Source organism: Sus scrofa, chromosome 2 (assembly GCF_000003025.6).
Source record: "Sus scrofa isolate TJ Tabasco breed Duroc chromosome 2, Sscrofa11.1, whole genome shotgun sequence".
Taxonomy (NCBI): Eukaryota; Metazoa; Chordata; class Mammalia; order Artiodactyla; family Suidae; genus Sus; species Sus scrofa.
The window spans coordinates 33,462,550-33,479,282 of record NC_010444.4 but is presented as its reverse complement, the minus strand read 5'-3'; positions in this window follow the sequence as shown (position 1 = coordinate 33,479,282).

The following is a 16,733-nucleotide window of genomic DNA, read 5'->3' as shown; positions in this document are numbered from 1 at the left end:
CATAGCTTGGCTATTGTAAAAAATGTTGCAGTGAACACAAGGATGCAGATATCTTTTCCAGTTAGTATTTCTTTTTTGCTACATTTTTTGAAAGTTTTATTGAAGTATAGCTTATTCACAATGTTGTAATAATTTCTGCTGCACAACAAAGTGGTTCACTTATACATATACATACATCTATTCTTTTTCAGATTCTTTTCCCATATAGTTTATCACAGAATATTGGGTAAAGTTCCCTGTGCTATATACATCAGGTCCCTGTTGGCCAATCATTCCATATACTACAGTGCTTTACCTTTTTTTATTAAAAAATTATATTGGATCAAAGATCCACAATACTCCACTGAGGCCTCATCTTAACTAATTGCACCTGCAACAACCCTATTTCCAAGTTAGGTCACTGTCTGAGGTAATGGGGGATTAGGACTTCTACATATATAATTGGCAGGGAATACAATTTTACCCATAACTCACAGTATCCACATTAATGAAGTGTTAGCAAGGCAACAAGACCCAACATAGTCGAAGAGGCTCAGAAAGAAGGATACATGGTGAAGAGTCACTGCAGAAACTTTAGGATAAAGTAATATGCAAAGATCCTGGCAACAAATGCCTAACATAAACTAGCAGGGAAATAATTTTCTCTCATCTTTTTTTCAATTTTTATGATTTCTTGTATATTTAGAACTTAGGTTTGAAGCTAAAGGATAGAGCTCTGTTCATTTGCAAAAGCAGGTCAGGCCAATTTTCTAAAGTGTCTGAGATGCTCATTAGCTTAGCTTATCAGGAATGATACTATCATATAACAAGTCAATGCCCCAATCACCAAATGAGGGCATATAATAAATATAGAGCCTGAGGACCAAAGCAGGAACCTGATTAGCATGACTAACACATAGGCAAAATCCAGAATAGTAGAAATATGAAATACATCACCCAGGAATGAAGGTAGAGTTCATTAAATTTCCCATCTCATCTGCTCCATAAAACCACCTCTTCCATTTAAGCCCTGGTTTCCTGACATTTTTCTTTGTCCACAATCCCACCCACTCCCTAATTAATTGACTTGAACCTAAAGTTATAGCTTATAGGTCTTTAGCTAGCATTTTGGAACAATTGAGTGCAGGTCTAGGGTATGATTCTGAGGAAAGAGAAGATACACCCAGACTGCTGTGACTCTGAGAAGGACAGATACTCCGTTATCTCAGTGGGAGAGGCTACATCACAGCATGATCTTCTCCCTAGCTCATTCTTACCGACACCCATGTAGATTCTACACTAAGCTGTTCCCAATCCTTTAAAAAAATTGATGTAAGTATAGTTGATTTACAATGTTCCTTCCATTGCTGCTATGCAGCAAAGTGACCCAATGGCAAAACTCCTCTTGAAACTTTCACATTCAAGTATGTACTCAAAACCAGAAAAAAGGAATGTGAGTCCATCCCCCAGCTTCAATAATTAGCAACTCTTGACCAGTCTTGTTTCATCTATATCTCCATTTATTTCTCAACTTCACCTTGCCCCTGACAAATTTATGATGAAGCTAGTCCTTGACGTTACATAATTTTATCTGTAAATATTTCCATGTATATCTCTAAAGGACAAAAACTCTAAAAAATCCAAAGTAGGGTTAGCAAATTTAAAAATCAATTCCTTATTATCTGGCCAGTATTACATTCCCCCGATTTGTCAAATATCATTGTATTTTTAATAGTTTGTTTGCTTAAATTTTTAATAGTTTATTGCGTAAATTAAGTTAAACTGTTACAATTGATGGATAGGTCTTCATTCTCTTTGAATCTATAGATTTCCTTCCATCTCTTTTTTTCCCCTTATAATTTATTTGTTGAAGAAACCAAGTCATTATTTCTTAGAGATTCTAACAATTTAGATTTAGATAATTATTCCTCATGGTGTAGCTGCATAAACCTTTTAAAACCTGTATTTCCTGAAATTTCTAGTTAGATTAGGATACTCGATCCTGTCTTAATCTTTGGTTCTATCTTTTTGGCAAGAATAATTCACAGGAGACAGATAAAATCTGACTGTGTCTCTGTGAGACTGCTTTGTAGATTAGTCGTGCATTTTTTTTTAAATGTATGTTTTACTTATCACCAGCAATTCTATATTTCCATAGCAATAAGCATGAGGCAGGGAGTGGTATGAGATGACATTGGAGAAGTAGATGGGAGCCCCTTTGGAGCCATACTTATAGACTAGAATCTTATCCTGCCTCCAGGATGTAAGATGCCATCAATGGATCTTGAGAAAGTAAATTACACGGTGGATTTATTTTAAATGCTACCTAATCAATTATGTGAGAAAATTTTGATAAGAGACAAGCCTAAAGGCCAGAAAAATAGTTAGTGACTACTCTAATAGTTTGGTTGAAAATTAGTTTATTGAATGGAATGATTGTATGAATAAATTAGCACACTATCAGTATCTCTCAGTAGATAGTTTGCCCTACGTTAATATGGAGTTATCCTCTATCACTCTCTTAAAAGTACAATTCCAAAACTAACCAATAACTCTTGAATTGGCAAATCTAAAACACTATACCCTATCTTCATCTCCATTATCAATATTGTATTATAAGTGAAAACATCAGCATAAACTTAGAATACAATTCCTGGTCTAGCCCACTAAAGCCACATTGCTCTCTGTCACCTCCTTGACTCAGAAGAACAACAATGGAATATTCCAATTTGCATGAAAGGCATGGAAAACAGTTAAACCAAAGTCACAATGCAACCAGTCAAGAAAGTTTGGGAAGTCAAAGGCTTTGAGAAGTAATAAGTAAGTCAAGTAAGTGTCTGCTCTCAAAACAAAAAACACTATCCTAAGAAAATATAAGAAAACAAAATTCAGAAATATATGTGGTTCAGATTAGTGTTCTAATCCTACACACATTTATAGAATGTCTAAAAAGTTTGCTAAGATATGAGAAAAATCAAGGAATGCTCCAGAAAGGAAGTAGATGTAGAACTGAACCTTAAAAGAAAGGTTGAAGCCAGATAGGTAGAAACGATGGAAGAAAAAGTTCTAAGTCAGAAAGGCATGGAGGTTCAGAGGAAAATGATGTATTCTAGGCACCTAGAAGAGTATTCATCTGACTGGGATGAGAGTTCCCCTTTGGTGAAGAGGATGATGAACGTTGACTAGGCAAGAAAACCCTCGATGAGAAATGCCAGGACAGATAGTTTGAACTTGATCCAATAGGCAGAGGCGGTTTAAGTTTTAAGAAGATGAAATTGAAAGGACAGATTCAAGGAGGAGACAAGCCAGAAACTTGGAAATCAGTTAAGAGATTTTAATGGTTGATCTTCTAGGCCAAGCTGAAGTGGTAACTGTGAGAATAGGAAGGGACGATAGATACTTAAAATAATTTTATTTCAAAATGGGAAATAGGGTATTTTCAAGGTAAGGGAAAAATCTTCAAATACATTATATAAAATATAAAAGTTGGGAATCTTTTTGATTTAAAATTCCTATGATATTCTGTGTCTGTGCCCTAACGTATATGGCATAAAAGATTTACAAGTCTGAGAAACATCTTGGGATATCTATATTTTTTATTTGATTTTTCTTTCTTTGTTTACAAGAAGAATTACAGTAAAATGGTCCACTTCTCACATGGAGAATACTGTTCTACTTATTAAAGAAAAAAAAATCCATCTTGAAACTTAGAAGCCAGATATGTAATTTGAAATTGGCAAAGCTTCTTTCATTTTTTTTTTTTCTGGCCGTATTTGTTTATAAGTGGTTCTTATTCTGTGCTACCTAAAGTCCTACTTGCTTGTCCAAGGTTACATAGCAAGCTAATGGAAGAAATGAAATTAGAACATGAGTCTCCTGGATCTCAGTCTGATGTTCTTTCCACTACGTGTTCACATCAGAAATGGTGCCAGTTTATCCCTTGGCTGAAATGAGTTGGGAAAAAAAATGTGAAGTTCAGCTGAAGGCCCCTTAAGAAAATCTCTCTCTCATCTGATGGCCAAGTTTTCAAATAGAATGAGGAGACAAATAAATGCCTCAACATTAAGAACTCTCTTGGGACCTAAAACAATGGTTTCAGCTGCACAATTAATCTCCACCTTGAGCTAGGGCATACATTTAGGCTGACAATATTTGAAAATGTAAGAATACAAAGAGTGTAAACTACTGGAGAAATGCTAAAATTAATGTAAAAAAATCTATCTGCCTTTTTTTTTTTTTTTTTTTTTTTTTTTTTGTCTTTTGTCTTTTTGTTGTTGTTGTTGTTGTTGTTGCTATTTCTTGGGCCGCTCCCGCGGCATATGGAGGTTCCCAGGCTAGGGGTTGAATCGGAGCTGTAGCCACCGGCCTACGCCAGAGCCACAGCAATGCGGGATCCGAGCCGCGTCTGCAACCTACACCACAGCTCACGGAAACGCCGGATCGTTAACCCACTGAGCAAGGGCAGGGACCGAACCCGCAACCTCATGGTTCCTAGTCGGATTCGTTAACCACTGCGCCACGACGGGAACTCCCAAAAAATCTATCTGCCTTTTTTGTCAATGGTAGAACTTGGGATGTTAAGGATGGGACTCCACTGCATTAAATAGTGTCTCAATATTCCAGAGCCTATCAATAGCTCTTATAGATCATATTAATTTTTCTATCAAAATTTGAAAGAGAAAGACATACTAATGTTGAGACGTAGTTCTCCATGTTTCTGCCCACCTTTCCTCCATCTGAGGTTACCTCTTCAAGGATATTGATATAATGAATAGCCTTAGAAAAAGTCAATGTCTCCCTCTAGAGCAGAGGGCAAGTTTGTTTACTATCAAGTGTAATAAAGATAACATCTCCCTCTAAAGCAGATGTCAGGCAGATTTTCTTGGGATCCATTAAATGGGGTTCTCTACATGGATGCAAACCAACGCTGTGTGCAGAATACACCTGAGCTGCTCCATCTCACTCCCATGGAAATTGGAGGACAAAGAGAACCAATGCAAAATAAAGTTCATGCTAAGGGCTATGCTATGGAAAATGAAATTTTTGACCTGAAAAGATCACATCTTCTACAGTTGTAGGTTAACCTGTTAGCTTATAAGTGGCGTGAAATCTTAGAACTTTGACAGCTCTTAAAGTCATTTCTTGTTAGACCTCAAAATAACCATGTGATGAATTATTTCTTGGTATTCATGTATAAATAAATTTACTCAAAAAGATATTTTAAAAATAGGGATTAAATAATGTGTCTGGGTTGAGATACCAGACCTCAAAATAAACATCTATATTGGGAAGCCAGACTTGAAGTTTTTATTTTGGGTTCTGTACAACTAATTCTGACTGGCTGGATAAATATGGCTCTAAGCTAGTATGGTCATGTTATTACTATAGTCGGGTTTATTCCACAGGCCAAAAAATCAATGCGAGGGTTTTTCCAGCTACATGTATATCCATATATGACTACAAATACATATTCAGAAGCCAGAGAAATGAATACTGATGCACCCTTGAATGCAATGGATCCACTGTGAGATAGGGCAGTATTAGCACTCCATTTATTACCTGACTCCCATACTCCTCTACTCCAACAGGAAAGGCACAATGACACTTTGGTTCCCTGGGTATTCATTTCAGATTGGACCCTGTATGCAACAAACCTTGAAAATATGAACTTTCCTCTTTTCCCATTATAAATGGTCATAATTTGCCTGTGTAAATCACCGCTAAGGAGATGGGACCTCTATTTCAACTGATGGGTTCTGAGGATTAAAACTGGCCTAAGATTTGAATCTGGGCGAGGGATCATGGCTTATTATTGAGGAGCTGCCTCTTATTAGCTACCCATCTAATTTTTTTTAAATACAACATCATGCTCTCTGAGGCACAGACATAGATACTTAGGGATCAGGACATTCTGGAGGCCATTATAACAATGCCACCCATGATAGGAATTATGCCCACCTTGCCTCTGATGGTTAGATGTTGTCACCTGGTCTCTGCTGTTCTAGAATTCTATCATTCCCCTTTTATTGGGGATCTCAGCATGTTTTATCATTAGAACAAGAATAGAGAACTTTTACATTACCTGAATTTAAGCATTACTATAAAGCATATAGTACCATTATAAGAATGGGCAAATAGATCATAAAAAGCTCAGAAATATACCACTTTTATACAGTCCAAAGATTTTTGAAACGTTAACAAAGGTACCCACTGGGGAAAGGAAGCGCTTTTCAACAAGTAGTCCATAATCTCATATGGAAAAATATTGAATATTTATTTCTGCCTCAAACCACACATGAAACTAATTTTATATGTATTAAATACCCAATTTTAAAGATTGAAATTATAAAGCTTCCAGGAAAATATTTTTGCATCTGGGGGGTAGGCAATGAATTCAGGGCACAGAAAACAATAGGTATAAAAGAAAATATGATAAGTGTAATTATTTACTGTCTATTGAAAGATAATAAAGTAGGACCATGCATTTCTATCTTCTCCCTTTGGAGATGCTACTAGAATATGAGAACCTATAAAGTTTTTGACTTCTAAATAATGAAGATAACAGAAAACATCATCAGTAGATAAGCAATTCAATAAAACCCCGACAAAAGTAACAGTACTGTTGAGCAGGCCAAAAGTTAGAGTGTTAGCAAAAAAGAATATGGAGAATAAAACAACAGATTTACCACTAAGAGCAGAAAGTCATGGAATCCAGCAAAAATAGATATAGCATTGGAGAAGAGGAGTGAAATCTGAAGCTGAAAATAGGGGGAGGAGATTTACCACACAATGTGATAGACATCAGTAGCATTCACTCATCTTTCTGTTTGTTCCTTCCTGGTACCTACTGGGGTTGTACTATCTACCCCTTTAAAGTCAGAGGGGCCATTATGACTTGCATTGTTAATTAAATGTTAGCTGAACTGATATGTGTCACCTCCTTTGACATCTGTGCGTCTTTAAACTCTGTGACACTTTACTCTCCTGGTTCTGTCCTAGCTCTCTCACTACACAAGGTGACTCTGTTTAATATGCATCTCTTCCTCTGCTTAACCCTTAAATCATGTGTTCTTTGCAGTTCTGTTCTAAGCCTCTTATTTTATTACTAAAAGAGTGTGTGTGTGTGTGTGTGTGTGTGTGTGTGTGTGTGTGTGTGTATGACTGGGTCACTATGCGGTAGAGCAGAAATTGACTCAACACTGTAAATCAGCTATATTCTAATAAAAAAATAAATTTAATTTTAAAATTCTCCAATGGTGACCCCACCCTCTCTGACTTTATTAACACCTGACTCGTAAATATTCTATCAAGATATCTCTGACCTCCAGATTCATATGCTTAACTATTTACTGGTCATTTTTACTTAGCTATTTCATAGACAGATAACAATAAACACTTGAAAAACTTCACTAAATTTTTCAAAATTTGCTTCTTTTCTTGATTATTCTGTTTCTTTGAATGATATCACCATTATAATGCCAACATAAAAAAAAAAAAAACTTCATAAACTGGAGGTTATTTCTGAGTTTCTCTTTGAGGAACAATTTTCCTATATCAACAAACACATGAAAACAAACACAAAATTAATTTCAAAACATTGTTCATCCAAGTTTTTTACCATTTTGGTCCATTTTCAAATCAACTTTATTGAGGTATAATTTGACAATGAAATTCACAAATTTTTAGTGGACATTTGGTTGAATTATAACAAATGTATACACATACTCATATAACCAATACATCATTCACAAAGTAGTAAATCTTCATTACTATAGAAATTTTGTTCTTTCCCCTTCCCAGTTAATTACCTCCTGGGTCCAACTTTTGATTTGGTTTCTAATCTCATAGATTAGGTTTGCTTGTTCTAGAACCTCATTTAAATACTTATACAGTGTACTTGTTGAGTTGACAGAGTCCTTTGTATATTTTTAACACAAATCCATTTTTCTGATATATGTCTTGTAAAAATTTCTCCTTAAAGTTACTTTGCATTTTCATTATTTTATTTTATTTATTTATTTATTTATTTTTGCCTTTTGTCTTTTTTGTTGTTGTTGTTGTTGTTGTTGTTGTTGCTGTTATTGTTGCTATTTCTTGGGCCGCTCCTGCAGCATATGGAGGTTCCCAGACTAGGGGTTGAATCAGAGCTGTAGCCACCAGCCTACGCCAGAGCCACAGCAACGCGGGATCCGAGCCGTGTCTGCAACCTACACCATAGCTCACGGCAACGCCGGATCGTTAACCCACTGAGCAAGGGCAGGGATCGAACCTGCAACCTCATGGTTCCTAGTCGGATTCGTTAACCACTGCGCCACGACGGGAACTCCGCATTTTCATTATTTTAATAGTGCTTTTTGAAGAGAAGTTTTTGATTTTGAAATCAAGTTTATATATAACATATAAAAAGTCAAATTTATATATGTATATATATACACATATGTACATTTATATATGAATAGTGTTGATACAGACTGTTGATCTTTGAACAACTGAACAACACGGGTTTGAGCTATGTGGGTCCACTTATATGTAGATTTCTTTGACTAAATACATACTACACTACTACATGATCTGCAGTTATTTGAATCCATGGATACAGAACCTCAGACAGAGAGGGCCAACTGTAAAAATTTAGACATGAATTTTTGACTTACACAAAGAATCATGGCCCCTAAGTCCTATATTGTTCAAAAGTCAACAGTATATCTATCTTTTATGGTCATGTATGTGTCTTATTTTTTTTAATTTGCCTATCCACAGGTCACAAAGATTCTTTCCTAGAAGTTTTAGATTTTTCATTTTTAAGTTTAGACCCGCAATTATTTCTATCTATTTAAATATTTAATTTATTTAATTATTTTTCTATGAAGGGAAGTAGGGATCAAGGTACATTTTGTCCATGTGGATAAACTTATTCCTGCTTCATTAAAAAAGTGCTTTTTCCCAGGAGTTCCCCTTGTGGCTCAGCAGAAATGAATCCAACTAGGAACCATGAGGTTGTGGGTCTGATCCCTGGCCTCTCTCAGTGGGTTAAGGATCCGGCAGTGTTGTGAGCTGTGGTGTAGGTTGCAGACACGGCTCAGATTTGGCATTGCTGTGGCTGTAGTGTAGACTAGCAGCTGTAGCTCCAATTAGACCCCTAGCCTGGGAACCTCCATATGCTGTGGGTGCAGCCCTAAAAAAAAAAAAAAAAAAAAGTACTTTTTTTCCAATGAATTATCCTGTTGCCTTTGTTGACAATCAAAGGTTTAAATACAGTAAGATTTAAAACTGGATAGTACATATCACCCTAATTGCTTTGTTTTCCTTTTTTTTTTTTTTTCCAAAATTGTTTTGGTTATTCTTGGTCCTCTGCAGTTCCATATCAATTTTTAAAATCAGTTTGTTAACACCTACAAAAAATGATAAGCCACCTGAGACTTTAGTTGCTAAATCTATACATCAGTTTGGGGAGAAAGATCATCTTGGGACAGATGCTAAAAATTTCAGAGACTCTGATTCTTCATCTGAAAAATGAAAAAACAAAAATGGCTTAGACATGTGCTGTCTAGATTCGGTAAGAGATTTTATGCCAAATCCTTAACCTTCCTGGCACATAATAAATGATTATCATTATAACTATTATTATTATTATCCAAATAGTTTTATATCTGTCAGCTCATGAGATTCTCATCCTAATGTAAGATAAACGGGGCAGTACTTAGTAAGATATATACTGGGAACCTTTTGTTAGATGCTAACTTTATGGATAAAGAAAGGAATATTCAGGTAAAGAAGCATCTTGCTCAAAGCCACACAGCTAGTAAGTGGTGGATGCAGGTCTTGAGTCAAATAAGTCTTCTAATTCTGATATCCTTTTTACTACAATAGACGTTCACAGGAGGACATGGGAGGAGTCAAAGAGACAGAGAACTCAGAACAAATGTTCATTTTAAGAAGAACTGGGATAGGGGCCTTCAAAAGAAGGAACTCTGGATCCTAGCTCTTACCCCTGAGCTCACCACACTTTCTTTCCCTTGTTCTCACTGGCCCCTCAGGCATCCAGAGAATTGTTTGTCAGCTTTTCTACAATGGACCTAAAGTCTTAAGCACTGGTGGAAGCCTGGCTTTCCTGCCACTGGGTCAGCCAAAAAAGCTGGGTGCTCCATCTGCAGCTCAGTCCCAGGCACCTCCCTGGTGGCAGCCACATCTGGGTTGGTCCTCAGGCCATTTCCTGACAGCTGACATGCAGTTGACAGAGAACAGGGATGTATATTTTGATACATAAAACCTCCTACTTGGCTACACTTGCTTAGTTTGACAGTTTCCACTTTTCAGGATGACCTCATGTTGGAAGCTTCTGGATAATTAATAAATTTTTTCTCTCTCAGCCCTTTTTTGACATCCTGTCCCCTTCAGGTGCTGCTTTTTAGCTAAGTTTAGTCATTGAAAGATTAGCTCAACTGAATTAGCTGAGAAAGGCTATGAATTGAGAATGTTCATGCCTGGCACACCTATCATCTTGTAGAAACAACTGAGTTAATATTTGAAGGGATATGTAAACATTTACTTTATGGTTTGGGGCCAAGTTTCAGTGGAATATTAATTTTTATGGACATACTAATAAACTTATGCTACTTTAGGGTAAGAAAAGGAAGGGGCGTAATGGAAACACTGACATAACCCTGAATGATTCTATTTTACTCAAGTCCGAAACTATAAACACGGCACTGAATAAAAGGCCTGGAATGAATTGGGTAAACTGTTGGAGATGTTTTGTATTGAAAGATTTCAATAGAATGGGTTCTGTTTCTTAAAAGCAGTTACTGGTGCTAAATGTCAGGCTGCAAGAACGCCTTTCCCCCAAAGTGACACATAGCAACACACATATAATTCAACAGTGAGGATTTCCCAGATGCTAAGATTCATGCAAAGGTGATGGCAATTGGAAATCATAGCCCCTGCTTTCAAGAACCATCATTCAAGGAGCTGCTTCTAATATCCTGAGAGGTTCCCAAGAACTCCAGACCTTGGGGGAGTGTTCATAAATACGCAAAGGAATGGCCTTACAGAAAGGCCTAAGAAAATGGATCTTTGAACTTTTGGTAAACTAGATCATATCCTGAAATACCAGAAAAGCCTTAGGAAGGTTCTTTGAGTGTTTAGTGAATAGAGCATCATAAGAAACATATACGCTACATAGGGTCGTACTGTGACACTTAGGCTAGGCATTTGGTTTAATTTAGTGTCTGGGAACATTGTCCTTAGGGATCTTCTTTTAAGAACATACTTTGGGGAAAAAGAATTGAATATCATTCCATTATTTAGGAAGCCTAAATTTTATTAGTTCATTTTGCATATTATTCACATCACAAATTCATTTAATAGTTATTGAAATTCTCTGAGAATTTTTCACATGGGCTCTTCTCAAGCCATTTTTTCCTATCCCAAGCTATGCTTAGACAATGCGTGGGCCACATTTCCAAAGTCCTGGAGGGGTAAGATTTATTTATTTATTAATTCATTAATTAATTCATTCGTTCATTTATTCATTCGTTCATTTATTCATTCATTCATTTAATGGCTGCAACCACGACATATGGAAGTTCCTGGGCCAGGGATTGAATTCGAGCCACAGCTGTGACCTAGGCCACAGCTGCAGCAACACCAGATCCTTTAACTCACTGCATCAGGCTGGGGACTGATCTTGTACCTCTACAGCAACCCAAGCCATTGCAGTAGGATTCTTAATCCACTGTACCACAATGGGAACTCCTGAAGCTACTTTAAAAAATAAAATAAAATCTGATATCCAGGAATATCTGGTACAAACTATCATCATATGTGCATCAAATATTTGGGAAGAGTAGTTGGAGCCCAGTCCTTCATTAGATGTTGTGATTTGATGTGTAGATGTTATTCATGACAGTTGAACATAAATTTAGTTATGAACACATATCATTTAAGTGTGGTACTTGCTGTCATCTTTTAAAGTGGGATGAAAATTCAAATATGAGCACCAGAAGGAGGTCAGAAGATTTCACTCCTTTAAGCTTCAGCTTCTTTAAAAATAAAGGATATTAGCACTGTGTCCTTAGGGAAAATATCATGAGAACAAAGTAAGATAAGATGTATTTAGCTTAGCACAGTACCTGGCACTTCATTAGTAACAACAACAACAACAAAAAAATGCAGCCATTTGATTAAAACAAAAGGGGCTGGATTATATTTTACTGTAATGAAGATGGATATGTGGGGCCTCATCCACCCAGATTCTATTTCTCAGATGTCTTATTGAGGCCCAGGTGGGATCTCAGACTCTGTGTATATGGAGATCTATCTGCATCCTTGCCCAGCCCCTATCAGTTACATATATGGGCTGACCTTTTCAGGATCTTCATCTTTGACCCCTTTCTCCAAATTTGATCGCAACAAAGCTTCAAACTCACTTTTACCCCTGGACTTATACTTTTTCTTACAGACCAAAGGAACTATCTATACTCTGACCCAAACTCCCTGCATGTTCTATTTCTGGTCCTATTCCTTTGGCCACATGTGAAAACTATTATGAAGTATATAGAGCCTGAAATTAAGTTGTGTAACTGCCAACTTGAACTGACAGCCTGTTGCCTCGGTAGTCCCATAATTAAAGTATTTTCCACTATTTATGAAGATTTGATTAGGCAGGGATTTCTCTGGGGGCAATCTATATTGGAGTACCAGAAAGCAGAGCTATAGTGCAAATGTAGCTCTCACTAGTGAAATGTAAACATCTCACCAGTGTAGGGAGATGTAGATGTTAAAAGCATAGGCAAACTTGAATTTGAACCCCGTTTCCATCCTTTACTAGTTATGTGATGCTAGCTTAAGCGATTTGACATGTAAGCAGGACTTTCTCAGCTGATATATGAATAATCATGGTCCATATGAAATAGACTGTTTATAAGAATTAAAGGAGTCATGCTTAGTAAATGCCAGCTGTTATCAAGACAAGAGTCTCAGTTAAGTATTTTAATATTTTTCTAAAATAGAGAAGGCTTGTCCTCTGCCCTAAAGCTTGAAACTTCTTGGGAATTACTCTTCAGAGGCATGTTTTTGGTGATTGTTGAGATGGTGATTAGGGTCATTTGGTCATTTGGTATGGTGTGGGGAAATCCCCACAAAAATGCAGTGCTTAATGGTACTGTGTCTGAACTCTTGATAATCCCTTGTGACTTTAACATGGGGAAGAAACACTGCTTTCCTTCTCTGAGATGTGTGGAAGAGTGAAGACAGCTTTGGGTGGCAGAGATTGAGAAGAACGGTGAAGCAGGAAAGAAAACAAGACAGCCTGAGTCTCAGACCAGGGAGCTAATTTGTGTACTAAGTCAAAGACCGCTAACTGCAGAATGGAAGATCTGTCATAGCTCCAGTGAAATGAAGTTCTTTTTTCTAGATGTGCAAAAGGAAAAAGAGTTTTGAAAAAGACCTATCTCAAGTCTACTAGGGAGCTGCAGGTGTTGAAAGCTATAAAATATAACAGCAATCAACATTAAAACTCACTCAATCATGCTGAGGGAGTGACTCCATGAACTTTGGAATGGAGGATTATTTCATAATTTTCACAAGCTTCCTCTGGCTACATGTCAGACTGCGTGTGCATAAGAGAACTTGCCTAGTTTCACCCTTTCATTACTGCTAAGGGAACCAGTAGTATTTGGAGTAGAAGCAGAAGGCTGCCTGGCATTTTATTATATAATATTTGTGTCAAATCCAGCTCCAATTATGCTGTGCTAAATCAAGCTCTTCCCATTTCACAATAGTTTTCACATGTTGCTAGATAGAAAATTCTGAGTATTTCAATGTGGCAAACATATCTCCTTACTTCAATGGCCAGCAAGACCTCAAAGGTTGCCCATGTGAGCTGTGAGGTTTGTAAGCAAGACAGGTGGATACTTTATGTTGGATACAATTTGTGTAAACATTCATCTCAGTAGAGTTCTAATTGATTTCATTAAATTTATAATCTAGAAGTTGTTTCAACTTTTCTTACCTTTAGCTAGGCTTGTTCTCTATTTTTTTGGCTATGCCCTTGGCATGAAGAATTCCTGGGCCAGGGATTGAACCCACTCCACAGCAGTAACCAGAGCCACAGCAGTGACAATGCCAGATCCTTAACCTTCTGAGCCACCGGGGAACTCCTAGGCTATTTCTCTTCACATCCTATTCTTAAGAATAAATGTGGTTCTTTCTATCTGTATTCTTAGAATAACCCCCAGACTACACTTTATTCACCCAACATAACAATTCAGGTAGTTGCTTTTTTCCCTGGATTCCAAGCCTATAACCTTTGAATAGTACTTCAGCTCTCTTTTTCCTTATACCTGTTTATATCAATTACCAGCCATTTAAATCATAGAGCCATTTATAACACGAGATAGAATGAAATTCAAGAGATGGATGGTTTCAGGCTTGTTTTAGCAGCTCAGCCAAGACTTCTGCCTTATCACCTCTTGAACCCCAGATGGCTGCCACTGCTTCTGGCAACTTGTCCACTTACAACTGCATGGAAAACTATAAAGGGCAGTTATTTTTTTTCTGAGTCCCTTTTAATAAATGGAGGCAAAATCGAAGTCATTGTGTAGACTTTCCCTCAAGTCTCTTTTCCAGGATTAACTAACCATTGTAGAGGTCTGAATAGTGGTCTCCAAAAGATATTTCCAAGGCCCAATCCCTGGAACCTATGACTTGCACCTTATAAAGAAAAAAAAGATTGTTGCGGAGGTTATTAAGTATCTTGAGTTTAAGAGATTATCCTGGTTTATTCAGGTGGGCTGTAAATACAATGGGCAAATGTGCTTATAAGAAACCCACAGAGGAAAAGAGGAGGAGGAAGCAAAGGGGCCATGGAAGTGATTTAAATTGGAGTGGATGTGGTTACTAGTGCAGCGATGCCCACTGCCACGGAAACTGGAAGAGACAAAGAATTGATTCTTCCCTTGAGCCACCAGATGGAGTACAGGCTTACTGACCAACTTCTGGCCTCCAGAATTGTGAGAGAATAAATTTTATTTTTTGTTTTGAGGCTTTTGTTTTAAGAGGCTTTCTTTTTTAAAGAAGTTTTAGGCTCACAGTGAAATAAGCAGAAAGTACAGAGTTCCCATGTATCCCCTGCTCCATCCATTCATATCTTCCCTATTATCAATATCCTGCACCAGAGTGGCACATTATTTGTTACAGGCAATGAACCTACATTGACACATTGTAATCACCCTAAATCCATAGCTTACATTAGGGTTCAGTATTGATGTTGTACCTTCTACAGGTTTTGACAAATATTTAATAACACATATCTGCCATTGCAGTAACATACGGAGTAGTTTCTTTCCCCCAAAAGATTCTCTGCACTCCCCCTTTCATTCCTCCTTTCCCTATGACCCCTGGAAACCACCAGTCTTTTTACTATATCTATATTATGCCTTTTCCAAAATGTCACATAGTTAGAATCACACAGTATTATATTAATCAGGGTTCTCCAAAGAAACAGAATCAATAGAGTGTGTGTTTGTGTGTGTGTGTGTGTGAGAGAGAGAGAGACAGACAGACAGACAGACAGATGGAGAAGGAGAAGGAGAGGGAGAGAGATTTATTATAAGAAATTGGTTCACATGATTATGGAAGCTGGAATATCCCAAGAGTTGCAGAGTGAGCTGGTAAGCTGGAGACCCAGGAGATGCGATGGTTCAGGTTCAGTTCAAAGGCTGACAGGCTCAAAATCCAGCAAGAAATAATGTTCAAAGTCCTGGTTCAAAGGCCATCAAGCAGGAAGAATTCTTTCTTAGAATTTCCCATTGTGGCTCAGCAGTAATGAGCCCAACTAGCATCCATGACGATGAGGGTTCGATCCCTGGGCTTGCTCAGTGGGTTAAGGATCCGGAGTTGCTGTGAGCTATGGTGCAGGTCGCAGACAAAGCTCGGCTCCTGTATTGCTGTTGCTGTGGCTATGGCTGTAGCTGTGGCTGTGGCTTAGGCCAGCAGTTGTAGCTCTGATTCAACCCCTAGCTAGGGTCAGTCTTTATATTCTTTTTTTTTTTTTTTTTTTTTTTTGTCTTTTTGTCTTTTCTAGGGCCGCACCTGCAGCATATAGAGATTCCCAGGCTAGTGGTATACTTGGAGCTGTAGCCGCTGGCCTGCGACACAGTCACAACAACGTGGGATCTGAGCAGCCACAGCAATGCGTGATCCAAGCTGCGTCTGAGACCCACACCACAACTCACAGCAACGCCAGATCCTTAACCCACTGAGCGAGACCAGGGATCGAACCCATGACTTCATGGTTCCTAGGTGGATTCATTAACCACTGCGCCACAACAGGAACTCCAGTCTTTATATTCTATTCAGGCCTTGAACTGATTGGATAAGGCCCACCCACACTCTGGAGGACAATATCCTTTACTCAGTCTGTTTAAATGTTACTTTCATCCACAAACATCTCCACAGAAACACTACAACAATGTTTGACCAAATATATGGGTGCTCTTTGGCTCAGTCAAAATGACACATAAACTTAACCATCACAAGTATATAGCCTTTTTGGATTGGCTTTTTTCACTTAGTAATATGCATTTATGTTTCCTTCATGTCTTTTCATGGATGATAGCCCATTTTTTAGTGCTGAACTATATTGCATTGTCTGAATATACCATGGTATATTTGTCCATTCACCTACTGAAGGATGTCTTGGCTACTTCCAAGTTTTGACAGTTATGAATAAAGCAGTAAAAGACATCTGCCTG